Below are 16,045 nucleotides of genomic sequence, written 5' to 3'. Positions count from 1 at the left end.
TTAAATAGGTTAAAATCCAATCTGCACTTTGTTAGAATATATAACAAATTGGACCAAGCTATATTTCTAACAAAGACAAATCATTATTTCTTCTAGATTTTCCAGAACAAAATTTTTTCAAAGAAATTCAAAAGACTTTGAAATAAGATTTAAATTTGATTCTACAGATTTTCCAGAATAATTTTTTTTGAATTTTAATCATAATAAGATTGAAGAAATATTTCACAAATATTCTTCGTCGAAAAAACAGAAGCTAAAATGAAGAATTAAATTAAAATGTATTTATTATTCTTTACAATAAAAAATAAATTTACTTGAACATTGGTTTAAATTGTCAGGAAAGAAGAGGAAGGAATTTAAAAGGTAAAAAGGTATATGTGTTTAAAAATCCTAAAATCATTTTTAAGGTTGTATTTTTTCTCTAAAATTGTCTTTCTGAAAGTTATAAGAAGCAAAGTAAAAAAATAATGAATTTATTTAAACAAGTGAAGACCAAGTCTTTAAAATATTTTCTTGGATTTTCAAATTCTATTTGAGTTTTGTCTCTCTTACAATTAAAAATGTCGAGCAAAGCGAGACCAGCTTGCTAGTAAATAAATACAATTTAAAAAATACAGGCAGCTCACTGGTAAGTGCTGCTATTTGAGCTATTTTTAGAACAGGCCAGCGGGCTACTCATCTGGTCCTTACGGGCTACCTGGTGCCCGCGGGCACCACGTTGGTGACCCCTGATGTAGACACATAAAATTATCATACTGGTGTGATTATATGCATCAAGTGTTCATCAAATATCCAGATATATATCGTGTATCGTGACATGGCCTAAAAATATCCAGATATTAATAAAAGGCCATATCGCCCAGCCCTAGCCTAACGCTTGTGCCTGAAACGTGAGTTGACAGAGGCGACTGGAAGCGAGCGAAGGCTGCAGAGAGCATCGCGTGAACCAGTAATCGCACTGGCACACTCTCTGAAGCGTCTTCTCAGCACCAGCCAATCACCCAGGAAAGTGGTGGGGGTCTCTCGGGTGAGGGACTTGCTTCCGACTCCCCCATTCATGCCACCCAGGCCACCTGCTGTGCCGCTTGAAAGTCTGGTATGAGGAGTGAGAGGAGAGCATCCTCACGCCGTAAAGCAGCAAAGCACCCCTTGTTGCACCCAGTGGGGGTGAGGAGCGCGTCGCATACTCCTACACATGAAAGCAACCAGGCTAGTTTTGTCTCAATTTTACCCCTTTTGACCAAAGACAGCAAAAACTGATGATCTTATGTCTGATAAGATTCTCTTAAATGATTGTCTTATAAGAATATCTTAAAGGGGGAACCACATTTTTTAAGCATTTTGACTATCATTCACAATAAAGACACATTTTTCTGTTTTTTTAAGTATTCTAAGTACAAGGTGGCTTTCAATGCAGCGCATGGTAGTATACTATCACGCCTGTAAAGCACTATTTAAACGGTAAATGAGTTATACTTGTATAGCGCTTTCTACCTTCAAGGTACTCAAAGCACTTTGACACTATTTCCACATTCACACACACATTCACACACTGATGGCGGGAGCTGCCATGCAAGGCGCTAACCATGACCCATCAGGAGCAAGGGTGAAGTGTCTTGCTCAAGGACACAATGGACGTGACTAGGTGGGTAGAAGGTGGGGATCGAAGCAGGAACCCCCAGGTTGCTGGCACGGCCACTCTCCCAACCCAAAGACTGACTTCAACAATACTCTATTTACAATCCCGTGACCTGAATATTAACCTAGTATTAGCAATATTGTTATTATAATCGTTAACACCGACAAACTATTTTTTTGCCGCGCTGTAAACACAGAGCTAACTAGCTTGTATTGACATATTGAGCCGGTGAGCTCCTGCATCGCCATTGACTTGGTAAACTTTGACATTTGACTTAGACCCGGAGATGGCGAGAACAAAAAAAACAACGCCAGTTTGTTGCTACCTTTTATATTTACCCCTTCGTGAGGATTATGGTTAATTCTTCATCTAAACGGTAAATATGAAGATCCCATCACTTGGCATTCAAGTGAGAGCAGACACTGTGCAATAAGTATTGTTGTATTATGTTCATAGTTTGTATTTCCTGTTTAGAACTTTGCGTAGGGACTACAACTAACGATTATTTTGATTGTCGTTTAGTCATCGGCTACCTTAACGATTAGACGACTGGTCGGACAATAAAGCGTACGCATGTTCATTGGCTCTAATTTGTTCATCGACGGCTAAATGCAACTTAAGTTATTTTAGGCATTTACTTGCGAACAACCAAGATGACTAATTCATTCATAAATATGTATTTATACTGTAACTGTGCTGCTCATTCAGCTGTTTTAAATATTTTCCATTTAAACGAAAGGTAAGGCAAAGTGCTAAAACAACAATTAACCTTGTTTATTTATTTTTTAAAACAGTTAAAATAGCAGCAGGGAAAACAATCAACAAAACACAAAATCCTGGTAGTTTTAGAACTCTAATAGACTCAATGTATACAATTTTATATTTGGTTAATTGATTAATCTTACGACTCCGCATTGTTGCCTGTGTCTTTATGTGTGTGTACGTTTGTGTGTGTTGTTATTGTGCCTTTTTTTTAACGGCATGGCAAACTGACGCTGCTTTAAAAGTACTTGAATTGATGTAGACAAAGTTTAGCTGGCCAACTTTGGCTAAAATTATATATATATATATATATATATATATATATATATATATATATATATATATATATATATATATATATATATATATATATATATATATATATATATATATATATATATATATATATATATACATACACTACCGTTCAAAAGTTTGGGGTCACATTGAAATGTCCTTATTTTTGAAGGAAAAGCACTGTACTTTTCAATGAAGATAACTTTAAACTAGTCTTAACTTGAAAGAAATACACTCTATACATTGCTATGTGGTAAATGACTATTCTAGCTGCAAATGTCTGGTTTTTGGTGCAATATCTACATAGGTGTATAGAGGCCCATTTCCAGCAACTATCACTCCAGTGTTCTAATGGTACAATGTGTTTGCTCATTGACTCAGAAGGCTAATTGATGATTAGAAAACCCTTGTGCAATCATGTTCACACATCTGAAAACAGTTTAGCTCATTACAGAAGCTACAAAACTGACCTTCCTTTGAGCAGATTGAGTTTCTGGAGCATCACATTTGTGGGGTCGATTAAACGCTCAAAATGGCCAGAAAAAGAGAACTTTCATCTTAAACTCGACAGTCTATTCTTGTTCTTAGAAATGAAGGCTATTCCACAAAATTGTTTGGGTGACCCCAAACTTTTGAACGGTAGTGTATATATATATATATATATATATATATATATATATATATTACATACATACATATATATGTGTATTAGAGGTGTGCGTCTCTACCTTAAATGGCGATTAGATATGAAACTAGATACATGGTAAACGACATGTGTAGCCACAGCTGTGCTGGGGTAGACTGACGGAAACGTGGTTGCCAACTTGAGCCTACGGCCTCTCCCTCTCCGACCACCGCCAAACGTGTACTCACTTTCATACACTAGCGTGAGCGGCACTGGAAGACAAATGAGTGACGTGTCTTGCCCAAGAACACAACGGCAGTGACTAGGATGAATAGATGGATTCGACCCAGGAACCCTTTAAGTTGCTCGACAGCCGCTATACAATCTGAGCCACACCGCCAGATTTATAGAAGTATGTCCACATTGCAGACATGCTGCTTCCGCTCCAGACAATCGCGTGCATCTACCTTGTATCATGCCAACATCCTGTATTGGCTAGGGTTGCAGTTTTGGTGACCAAAGTCTTTCGGTGGCTGAATTTTCGGTGCATCGATAGTCATAGTAATCAATAGTTTTTCCGTAAAACGGGGGCCCACACTCCCTGTGGGCCCCCGAGGCAAACTTTGACACCCCTTATATAGGGCCACAATCACAACCACGCTTTCAAAGGCTGAAGCTATGGTCCTCTTATTTGTCATTTAAAACAAATATCTCATTAAAATGAATGCAATGTTTAAAAATATTTTTTTAGATCGATAGGTCGGGCAATAAATGGGTGTGTCAAGACGTAGGCCAATTGATGTGCCGGACATTAAATCGTCCGTTTGGTTTGTCTGTAGGTCGGTCGATAGGTTGGTCGCTCAATAGGTCAGTTGGTGGGAGGGACGATAGGTCAAATAATGAGTTGCTCAGTAGATCGATCTGTAGTAGGTTGATTGATAGGCCAATCGGTCAATAGGTTGGTCGGTCGGTTGTTCGGACGATAGGTCGGACGATTGGTGGGACGCTATTGGCCTCTTATTTGTCCTTTAAAACAAATATCTCATTAAAAGGAAAGCATTGTTTAAAAATATTTTTTTATAGATTGATAGGTCGGTCGATCTGTTGTGGTGAAGAAGGAGCTGAGCCGGAAGGCAAAGCTCTCAATTTACCGGTCGATCTACGTTCCCATCCTCACCTATGGTCATGAGCTTTGGGTTATGACCGAAAGGACAAGATCACGGGTACAAGCGGCCCAAATAGAGTTTCCTCCGCCGGGTGGCGGGTCTCTCCCTTAGAGATAGGGTGAGAACCTCTGCCATCCGGGAGGAGATCAAAGTAAAGCCGCAGCTCCTCCACATGGAGAGGAGCCAGATGAGGTGGTTCGGGCATCTGGTCAGGATGCCACCCAAACGCCTCCCTAGGGAGGTGTTTAGGGCACGTCCGACCGGTAGGAGGCCACAGGGAAGACCCAGGACACGTTGGGAAGACTATGTCCGCCGGCTGGCCTGGAACGCCTTGGGATCCCCCGGGAAGAGCTGGACGAAGTGGCTGGGGAGAGGGAAGTCTGGGTTTCCCTGCTTAGGCTGCTGCCCCCGCGATCCGACCTCGGATAAGTGGAAGAAGATGGATGGATGGATGGATGGAGGTCGGGCGATAAATGGGTGTGTTAAGACGTAGGCCAATTGACATGCCGGACATTATATTAATGTTATGTGTTTGCAACTGTGCCGTACTATGGCCCACCTCTTTCCAAATGGTATTGGAAGTGTACTGAACCTGAGCGCCGACCGGAGCACTCACATTTGCCGGATGTGCCGAACTTTAGGTGCAAAGTGGGTCCAAAAGCACATTACGATTGGCCTCTAAAAGTGTGTGATGTGCACCACACCAAGGGATCCTTCATTCTTCCTGCCTGGCTTTAGGTCCATGATACTGGGCCACCTGTTAGTGCTCCTCAACATCCAGCTGTGTGTGTGTGTACAGTCGTGCTCATAAATTGACATACCCTGGGAGAATTTATGATTTCTTGGCCATTCTTCAGAGAATATGAATGATAACACAAAAACCTTTCTTCCACTCATGCTTAATGGTTGTGTGAAGCTATTTATTGGCAAACAACTGTTTACTCTTTTTTAAATCAAAATGACAAAAGAAAGTACCCAAATGACACTGATCAAAAGTTTACATACCCCAGTGACTTTCAAGATGCACAACAAGGAGGCACTTGAAGAAAAATGGGCTGCATGGTCGAGTGGCCAAAAAGTTCAATTTTGGTCTCATCACTCCAAATGAATTTGTTCCAGAAGTTTTGAGGCTTGTCTCTGTGCTGTTTGCCGTAATGTAAGCGGGATACTTTGTGACATTTGCGCAGAAATGGCTTTCTTCTGGCGACTCGACCATGCAGCACATTTTTTCTTCAAGTGCCTCCTTATTGTGCATCTTGAAACAGCCACACCACAATTTTTCAGAGAGTCCTGTATTTCAGCTGAAGTTATTTGTGGATTTTTCTTTGCATCTCAAACAATTTTCCTGGCAGTTGTGGCTGAAATCTTTGCTGGTCTACCTGAATCCCTCATTTTCCACTTCTTAATCAGCGTTTGAACACTGCTGATTGGCATTCTCAATTCCTTGGATATCTTTTTATACCCCTTTCCTGTTTTATGCAGTTCAATTACCTTTTCTCGCAGATCCTTTGGACAATTTTTTTGCCTTCCCCATGACTCAGAATCCAGAAACATGTGTGCAGCACTGGATGAAAGATGCAATGGTCTGTCAGAAGCCCAGAAACTCACTGACCTTTTGTACACACACATTAATTACAAACAAACAGGTCACAGGTGAGGATTGGAACCTTGATTAGCCATTCAAACCTGTTTGTGTCAACTTGTGTGCATGTTATCAGATCAAAGTCACTGGGGTATGTAAACTTTTGATCAGGGTCATTTGGGTACTTTCTTTTGTCATTTTGATTTTAAAAAAGGAAACAGTTGTTTGCCAATAAATAGCTTCACACAACCATTAAGCATGAGTGGAAGAAAGGTTTTTGTGTTATCATTCATATTCTCTGAAGAATAGCCTAGAAATCATAAATTCTCCCAGGGTATGTCAACTTATGAGCACAACTGTATGTGTGTGTGATGGCAGTCTAGCTTCGTGGGGCTACACTAACACTAACAGAGGGATTAACATGCAAAAGGCTTACTGTGGCAGTGGAATATCCAAACACAGCAACAGTGACTATTACAGTACAAGCACATGATCACCCTTAAAACACTAATTTGGTTGCTTTACGCATGCATAAAACATACAAATAAAGTGAAACTACATGAAATGTAAGGTCTACTACATACAACCCCCATTTCCATATGAGTTGGGAAATTACTATGAAGCCACGTTGATGTAACACGTGGCTTGGCATTGTCTTGCTGAAATAAGCAGGGGTGTCCATGGTAACGTTGCTTGGATGGCAACATATGTTGCTTCAAAAGCTGTATGTACCTTTCAGCATTAATGACGCCTTCACAGATGTGTAAGTTACCCATGTCTTGGGCACTAATACACCCCCATACCATCACACATGCTGCCTTTTACACGTTGTGCCTATAACAATCCGGATGGTTCTTTTCCTCTTTGGTCCGGAGGACAAGACGTCCACAGTTGCCAAAAACAATTTGAAATGTGGACTCGTCAGACCACAGAACACTTTTCCACTTTGTACCAGTCCATCTTAGATGAGCTCAGGCCCAACGAATCCGACGGCGTTTCTGGGTGTTGTTGATAAACGGTTTTCGCCTTGCATAGAAGAGTTTTAACTTGCACTTACAGATGTAGCGACCAACTGTAGTTACTGACAGTGGGTTTCTGAAGTGTTCCTGAGCCCATGTGGTGATATCTTTTACACACTGATGTGGCTTGTAAATGCAGTACAGCCTGAGGGATGGAAGGTCACGGGCTTAGCTGCTTACGTGCAGTGATTTCTCCAGATTCTCTGAACCCTTTGATGATATTACGGAGCGTAGATGGTGAAATCTCTAAATTCCTTGCAATAGCTGCTTGAGAAAGGTTTTTCTTAAACTGTTCAACAATTTGCTCACGCATTTGTTGACAAAGTGGTGACCCTCGCCCCATCCTTGTTTGTGAATGACTGAGCATTTCATGGAATCTACTTTTATAGCCAATCATGGCACCCACCTGTTCCCAATTTCCCTGCTCACCTGTGGGATGTTCCAAATAAGTGTTTGATGAGCATTCCTCAACTTTATCAGTATTTATTGCCACCTTTCCCAACTTCTTTGTCACGTGTTGCTGGCATCAATTTCTAAAGTTAATGATTATTTGCAACAACAAAAAATGTTTATCAGTTTGAACATCAAATATGTTGTCTTTGTAGCATATTCAACTGAATATGGGTTGAAAAGGATTTGCAAATCATTGTATTCCGTTTATATTTACATCTAACCATAATTTCCCAACTCATATGGAAACGGGGTTTGTACAAGGCCTCCAGTTAGGTGATGAAAAAAGAAAGATGCTGGTAAACTTTCCAAGCGTTACAAAAATAACAAGTTGCAACAAATATGAAGCTTGCGGCTGCACAATTAATGAGCATTTGGGTTGTTTTGCAGCTAGCGCTGAACAACATTAGCTCACCCTAGCATTGTTTAGTTATCAGAGAGGGGACCACCTCACCATTCCAGTAAAGGTTGTGCACACAAACGACACTCCCTGTCCTCACAATGCAAGAAAAAAAAATCCAAATACACAATTTCCAACTTTTTTTTGTTTTGCAGCAACACAAAAAGTACCAGGCCTCTTGCTCCACTTTCTTAAGGCACTTTCTTTCCCACCCCGCAGGGCACCTTTTAAAACCTTACCTTTAAAAGCGATCGCTGCAGCGTCGGAGTCAGACTACATGCGTCTTATTGTCTTTGTCTCCTCGGTCTGTCCTCCCTTTGTTGTTGTTTTAAGTCCAAAGTGGAGACACGCACAATCAAATCTCAGTCGTCCGTCCCATACCTACTAACTACTCCACCGGGGGCTCGAAATCATCCGCCAGAACCTCGGATAGCCCTTCAAAAAGGGGGGGAACGCAGACCGGTGTTGGGTGTTCGTTGAACGGACATAACAAGGGGAAAATGCCGCTTTAAATGTCCTAAAAATGTCCGACTGCTCGGGACTTGTCCCCCCACAATAGCCGGGCTAGCAGCCGAGGCCCGAGAGGGAACTACGATGCATTCACGGACTGGCTGCAACTCGTAAATTTAGCAGTTTTGATTCCTAAGACCCTCCAAACCACGAACTTAACGTCGTATGAACGTCTATTAAGCGTTAAGCGACTCTAAATAATTTCACCCCCAAACTACAAACATTTTTCAATAACGTTTGTAACCAATATAAATCAGACATTTAGTTCTAACCATTCACATTCGCTTTCAAGGAGATGGTGGTAATTTCCCTTTAGACGCAAACGTCCCACCGTCGACTCTCCCTTGCGCCAAACATGGCCGCTCTTGTTTGGACATTGGGATGAAAATACACATTTTAACTAATTGGAAAATACGTAAAGACATCTAATTGTGACAACTAGATCAAACATTTGCGCTGAAAACTCATCAAACTAAACATATGTAGACAGTGAAGCTTCACGTTTGGACCCTTTTGAAAATCCATGTCCAAACGTTTGGCGCCCCCTAGTGGATAATTCAGTGCTGGGGGACGTTTTTTTTCTCTATGGGGACGGTTGTTTTGTATCTCAGAGAAGAACAATACGAAAAATTATAAAATGACGTACATTTTAAGTAGATGTTTTAAAAATATGGGAATTATCAACAAAGAAAATACATTATAAGTGTGACAGTTTTTATGCTAAGTGTCATTTCAAGTAAATCTGGGGTGTTTTGCTGACCTAGTGATTTTTTTTTAATTTAAAAAAAAACTTTATTTATAATATGCAACATTTACATATAAGCAAAGAAATAATAATAACAAAACAAGTACAGAAACAGTACAAAACACTGCCAGGTGGAGTAAACTCAATAAAGTAACCAAAATAAAATGCTAAATATATATATGTAACAAAGTGTAAAGCCATAGGCTCACACAAGTTCCGTAAATAATCCAAATTTGAAACACAACATCATAGTTTTCACAGCTTTTTGGTTGTTAGAGATAGAAAGTGTTTTAAAGTAAAGTTCTAATTATTTTTTAAAGGCACAAAAAACAGGTCGGGTGTTGAGAAACTTACATTTATGAATATAAAACGTAGCCAATAGTATAATGAGGCGCTGATCCATAGTATCCTACATCCACTGTGCAGAAATAGACATAGTTAGCTCAATATACACATAAATGAATGGAACCCAGGCCTAGACTAAGGATCAGTCGTGGACTGGTCTTCCAACATGACAATCACCCAAAACATGTGGCCAAAGCAACAAAAGGAGTGCCTATAGTCTACATACCTTTATGCTGTAGCACATCTTTGCAAAACTTCCGGTTGCAAAGTGACAGCCTTTTTCCACTAAACCAATACATTAGTATTAGTTAAGCTTGGCTGTTATCTTAGTCTTTGTGTTATAGGTGTCAAAGCAAATAGTAAATTAATTCATTTCATTTTCAGAACACCTCGAGGGCCACTAAAAAAACTCCCTGTGGGCCCCGAGGCAAACTTTGACACCCCTTTTATAGGGCCACAATCACAACCACGCTCGCAAAGGCTGACGCTATTGTCCTCTTATTTGTCATTTAAAACAAATATCTCATTAAAAGGAATGCATTGTTTAAAAATCTTTTTTTAGATCGATAGGTCGGGCGATAAATGGGTGTGTCAAGACGTAGGCCAATTGATATGCCGGACATTAAATCGGCCGTTTGGTTTGTCTGTAGGTCGGTCGATAGGTTGGTCGCTCAATAGGTCAGTTGGTGGGAGGGACGATAGGTCAAATAATGAGTTGCTCAGTAGATCGATCTGTAGTAGGTTGATTGATAGGCCAATCGGTCATTAGGTTGGTCGGTCGGTTGTTCGGTAGGTCGGACGATCGGTCGGACGATTGGTGGGACGATAGGTCAGTTGGTCTGTAAGTTAATCGGGTAATAGGTTCGATCAATAGGTTGGTCGGTCAGTAAAACGATAGGTGGGATGATAGGTCAATCAGTCGGTCAGTCAGTAGGTAGGTTGGACGATAAATAGTCTGTTGTGACAGTAGGTCCCTAGGTTGGTCTGGCTATGACTCGGTATAAAATAGATAACAGTTTAAAGAAATAAATTATTTTATATAAATGCACTTTGTTTTGGGGGAAATGTTTGGGAGACGCACAATCTGTCTGTCTGTCTGTCTGTCTATCTCTCCATCTGTCGTTCCTTTCTCGTCCACAAGATGGCATTGTGTCCTCACTCTATGCGTGTGTGTGGTCCCTATCGTCCGGGGCGTAAGTACAGGTTCAATATTGGGACACACGCACACACACCACACACACACACAAACACACACACATTTATACATTTGCCCGAACTATACTTAATACAAGCAAGCAACACCCATTTCCACTTTTTCGTTACCTCTTTTAAAATATCCACTGTTATATTGTACTCTTTTATTTACCTGCCAGTTTGCTCCTGCCTCTCCTACATTTTGACTCCCTGCTTCAAGCCTGTGATTGTCCTGCATGGCTTTAACGCATTTTACAACAGACAACATTACATGTCGCAATGGACTGTATCAAAATATGACTTAAAAATATTGCAATGATGAAATAATTAATCATTTAAATCAGGGGTCACCAACGCGGTGCCCGCGGGCACCAGGTAGCCCGTAAGGACCAGATGAGTAGCCTGCTGGCCTGTTCTAAAAATAGCTCAAATAGCAGCACTTACCAGTGAGCTGCCTCTATTTTTTAAATTGTATTTATTTACTATCAAGCTGGTCTCGCTTTGCTCTACATTTTTAATTCTAAGAGAGACAAATAGAATTTGAAAATCCAAGAACATATTTGAAAGACTTGGTCTTCACTAACTGACAAAGAAACAGATAACAGATTTGGTGTCCAGTTCAAAGTGTGACATGATTTATTTAAACATTTGAGAGTTGACTTTTGTATTTTACATGAGTTATTATTTGTACAAACATGGTGCAAAGTAATTGATGATTTGTTCAAAAATGTTAGTGGCTAGCTAGTTAAAATGAGATATTGTGATTTCACAAGACTGTCTTAGAAGTGATCATTTGAAAATGTTCAATTTGGAAAATGTGCACTTAGAGAAAATATAAAAATAAAGTGTTTCATATTGATATTTATCTGTTTCTATATATATTTATTGTAAGAAATCATTAAGATGATCAGTGTTTCCACAAAGATAAATATCATTCATTATTAATAATAACATAGAGTTAAAGGTAAATTGAGCAAATTGGTTATTTCTGGCAATTTATTGAAGTGTGTATCAAACTGGTAGCCCTTCGCATTAATCACTACCCAAGAAGTAGCTCTTGGTTTCAAAAAGGTTGGTGACCCCTGATTTAAATGTATCTTAAAAAAATCAGCTGTTCTTTCTTATTATAATCATTAATATGATTTTGAAATATGAAGATCCACCTGACACTATACCTTCTCTTCCTTGACTTTATTCGTTATTGTCATGTTAAAATAAAAGTGCTGGTTTAAAAAGTAATAACAGACTAATATATATTTCACTCATTCATGACCTGACCTTCAGTCTCTCCACCTTTCATTACTTCACCTGCCTCACTGTACTATCATTCTACTGTGAGACATAATTGCACATCATATCTAATATCATTATATACATGTTGATAAATGGTCGAGTGTAATTAAGTGATGTTTCATTCTTTTTTTTCTAGTGGCGGCATTTTGCTATGTGGAAGGAGATGACAAAACATTTTAGCTAGTCTTGTTGTTACTTGGGAACACTGACGAAGTTATAACCATTATTAAATCGCTATAGCAATTACATAATGTACAAGTCACCATGCCTTAAGTAAGACGACGTAACTCGAAATACATGGTTTCTAAATATAAATACAAGACATTAAAAACAAGCAATATTCACGATAACGTTCTTAACAGACCGTTTGCTTGCTAGTGTTGTCTCTCTCTCTCTCTCTCTCTCTCTCTCTCTCTCTCTCTCTCTCTCTCTCTCTCTCTCTCTCTCTTTCTCTCTCTTTCTCTCTCTTTCCCGCCCCCACACTCAGAGCTGTTGAAGGAAGTCACATGACGCTGTGTTGCGCTTTCAAAATAAAAGCACGTTAACTTCCGCGGTATATTTTTGGAGTGGTACAAATGTCCCCCCCCCCAGTTTCTACGCCCCTGTTTTATCGTATCATATGGTCAAAGCGCGCTTCGAAAACATTGCTCATTGTCGCCATTATTACTGGCTTCTTCATTTTAATAATAAAAAAAAAAATCATCAACAATTGTTTTATTCCTTTTTGTTTTGCAGGTTCAAGAGGTTCATATATTGTGCCCCTGAGTTAATGTTGCTGATCAACTTGAATTTATTATTTATTGAGTTTATTTCATTTGATTTTTCAGTAAGAAATGGTTCAAGTTAGGGATGTCCGATAATGGCTTTGTGCTGATATCCAATATTTCGATATTGTCCAACTCTTAATTACCGATACCAATATCAACCGATAACGATATATACAGTCGTGGAATTAACACATTATTATTAGAGATGTTTTTTATTATCGGTATGTTTTTTATTTTTTTTATTTTTTATTAAATCAACATAAAAAAACACAAGATACACTTACAATTAGTGCACCAACCCAAAAAACCTCCCTCCCCCCATTCACACTCATTCACACAAAAGGGTTGTTTCTTTCTGTTATTAATATTCTGCTTCCTACATTATATATCAATATATATCAATACAGTCTGCAAGGGATACAGTCCGTAAGCACACTGCTGGTCCACTAATAGTACTAACCTTTAACACTTCATTTGACTCATTTTCATTCATTACTAGTTTCTGTCTAACTGTTTTTATATTGTTTTACTTTCTTTTTGATTCAAGAAAATGTTTTTAATTTATTTATCTTATTTTATTATTATTATTTTTTTTTAAAAAGGCCCTTATCTTCACCATACCTGGTTGTCCAAATTAAGCATAATAATGTGTTAATTCCACAACGGTATATATATCTGTATCGGTTGATATCTGTATTGGTTGATATCGGTATCGGTAATTGAGAGTTGGACAATATCGGAATATCGGATATCGGCAAAAAGCCATTATCGGACATCCCTAATTATTATGCCTAATTTGGACAGGCAGGTATGGTGACGATAAGGTCCTTTTTAAAAAATAATAATAAAAGAAACTAAAAACATTTTCTTGAATAAAAAAGAAAGTAAAACTATATAAAAACAGTTACATAGAAACTAGTAATTCATGAAAATGAGTAAGTGTATCTTGTGTTTTTTATGTTGATTTAATTAAAAACAAAAAAAAACAAAACAAAAACGATACCAATAATAAAAATACTAGAGATGTCCGATAATATCGGTCTGCCGATATTATCAGCCGATAAATGCGTTAAAATGTAATATCGGAAATTATCGGTATTGTTTTTTTTATTATCAGTATCGTTTTTTAAATTTTTTTTTATTTTTTTATTTTATTTTTTTTATTAAATCCACATAAAAAACACAAGATACACTTACAATTAGTGCACCAAGCCAAAAAACCTCCCTCCCCCATTTACACTCATTCACACAAAAGGGTTGTTTCTTTCTGTTATTAATATTCTGCTTCCTACATTATATATCAATATATATCAATACAGTCTGCAAGGGATACAGTCCGTAAGCACACATGATTGTGCGTGCTGCTGCTCCACTAATAGTACTAACCTTTAACACTTCATTTTACTCATTTTCATTCATTACTAGTTTCTATGTAACTGTTTTTATATTGTTGTACTTTCTTTTTTATTCAAGAAAATGTTTTTAATTTATTTATCTTATTTTATTTGATTCATTATTTTAAAAAGTACCTTATCTTCACCATACCTGGTTGTCCAAATTAGGCATAATAATGTGTTAATTCCACGACTGTATATATCGGTTGATATCGGTATCGGTTGATATCGGTATCGGTAATTAAAGAGTTGGACAATATCGGCATATCGGATATCGGCAAAAAGCCATTATTGGACATCCCTAAAAAATACAGATACCAATAATTTCCGATATTACATTTTAAAGCATTTATCGGACATCTCTAGCAGGGATGTCCGATAATGGCATTTTTGCCGATATCCGATATTCCGATATTGTCCAACTCTTAATTACAGATACCGATATCAACCGATACCGATATATACAGTCGTGGAATTAACAAATTATTATGCCTAATTTGGACAACCAGGCATGGTGATGATAAGGTCTTTTTAAAAAAAAAAAAAAAAAAAAAAAGATAAATAAATGTAAAAAAAAAATCTTGAATAAAAAAGAAAGTAAAACAATATAAAATCAGCTACATAGAAACTAGTATGAATGAAAATGAGTCAAATGAAGTGTTAAAGGTTAGTACTATTAGTGGACCAGCAGCACGCACAATCATGTGTGCTTACGGACTGTATCCCTTGCAGACTGTATTGATATATATTGATATATAATGTAGGAAGCAGAATATTAATAACAGAAAGAAACAACCCTTTTGTGTGAATGAGTGTAAATGGGGGAGGGAGGTTTTTTGGCTTGGTGCACTAATTGTAAGTGTATCTTGTGTTTTTTATGTGGATTTAATAAAAAAACAAACAAACAAACAAAAAAAAAACGATACCAATAATAAAAACACTTATACCAATAATTTCCGATATTACATTTTAAAACATTTATCGGCCGATAATATCGGCAGGCCGATATTATTGGACATCTCTAGTAGGGATGTCCGATAATGGCTTTTTTGCCGATATCCGATATTCCGATACTGTCGAACTCTTAATTACGATACCAATATCAACCGATACCGATACATACAGTTGTGGAATTAACACATTATTATGTCTAATTTGGACAACCAGTTATGGTGAAGATAAGGGCCTTTAAAAAAAAAAAAGAAAAAAAAAAGATAAATAAATTAAAAACATTTTCTTGAATCAAAAAGAAAGTACAACAATATAAAAACAGTTACATAGAAACTAGTAATGAATGAAAATGAGTCAAATTTACTGTTAAAGGTTAGTACTATTAGTGGAGCAGCAGCACGCACAATCATGTGTGCTTACGGACTGTATCCCTTGCAGACTGTATTGATATATATTGATATATAATGTAGGAAGCAGAATATTAATAACAGAAAGAAATGGGGGGAGGGAGGTTTTTTGGGTTGGTGCACTAATTGTAAGTGTATCTTGTGTTTTTTATGTTGATTTAATTAAAAAAAAACAAAAAACGATACGATAATAAAAACACCGATACCAATAATTTCCGATATTACATTTTAAAGCATTATTGGCTGATAATATCGTCAGGCCGATATTATCGGACATCTCTAGTTCAAGTCGATCAAAAAAAGGATACTTTTTTTTTTTTCATCATTTTTGATGACATTTTATGGGGTCCCAGACTAAAAACATATGTTAATAAAGTTATCGTTTGATTTATGTTGTTTTCTTTCTTTAATGTTAATAAGGAGACAATGTTACGCAGAGGTGTACTTATAACAGTTTTACAGATACATTATCCAATTTATTGTCATGGCGGGGCAAAAA

The 16,045-nt window shown here is 37.8% G+C and overlaps 1 protein-coding gene across 1 annotated transcript in view; it reads right to left on the bottom strand.

Annotated features, from left to right (window-relative positions):
* The window catches only part of yes1 (YES proto-oncogene 1, Src family tyrosine kinase), a 63,494-nt gene extending 54,966 nt beyond the window's left edge, over positions 1-8,528 (bottom strand). The window contains exon 1 of the mRNA XM_062023770.1: positions 8,180-8,528. The gene's annotated coding sequence lies outside the window, so the exon portion shown is untranslated. The remainder of the gene's footprint in view (positions 1-8,179) is intronic.
* Positions 8,529-16,045: the final 7,517 nt, after the last annotated feature.

Source organism: Entelurus aequoreus, linkage group LG16 (assembly GCF_033978785.1).
Source record: "Entelurus aequoreus isolate RoL-2023_Sb linkage group LG16, RoL_Eaeq_v1.1, whole genome shotgun sequence".
Lineage (NCBI taxonomy): Eukaryota > Metazoa > Chordata > Actinopteri > Syngnathiformes > Syngnathidae > Entelurus > Entelurus aequoreus.
The sequence above is the reverse complement of the archived record's forward strand: the minus strand, read 5'-3'. Positions and strand labels throughout refer to the sequence as shown.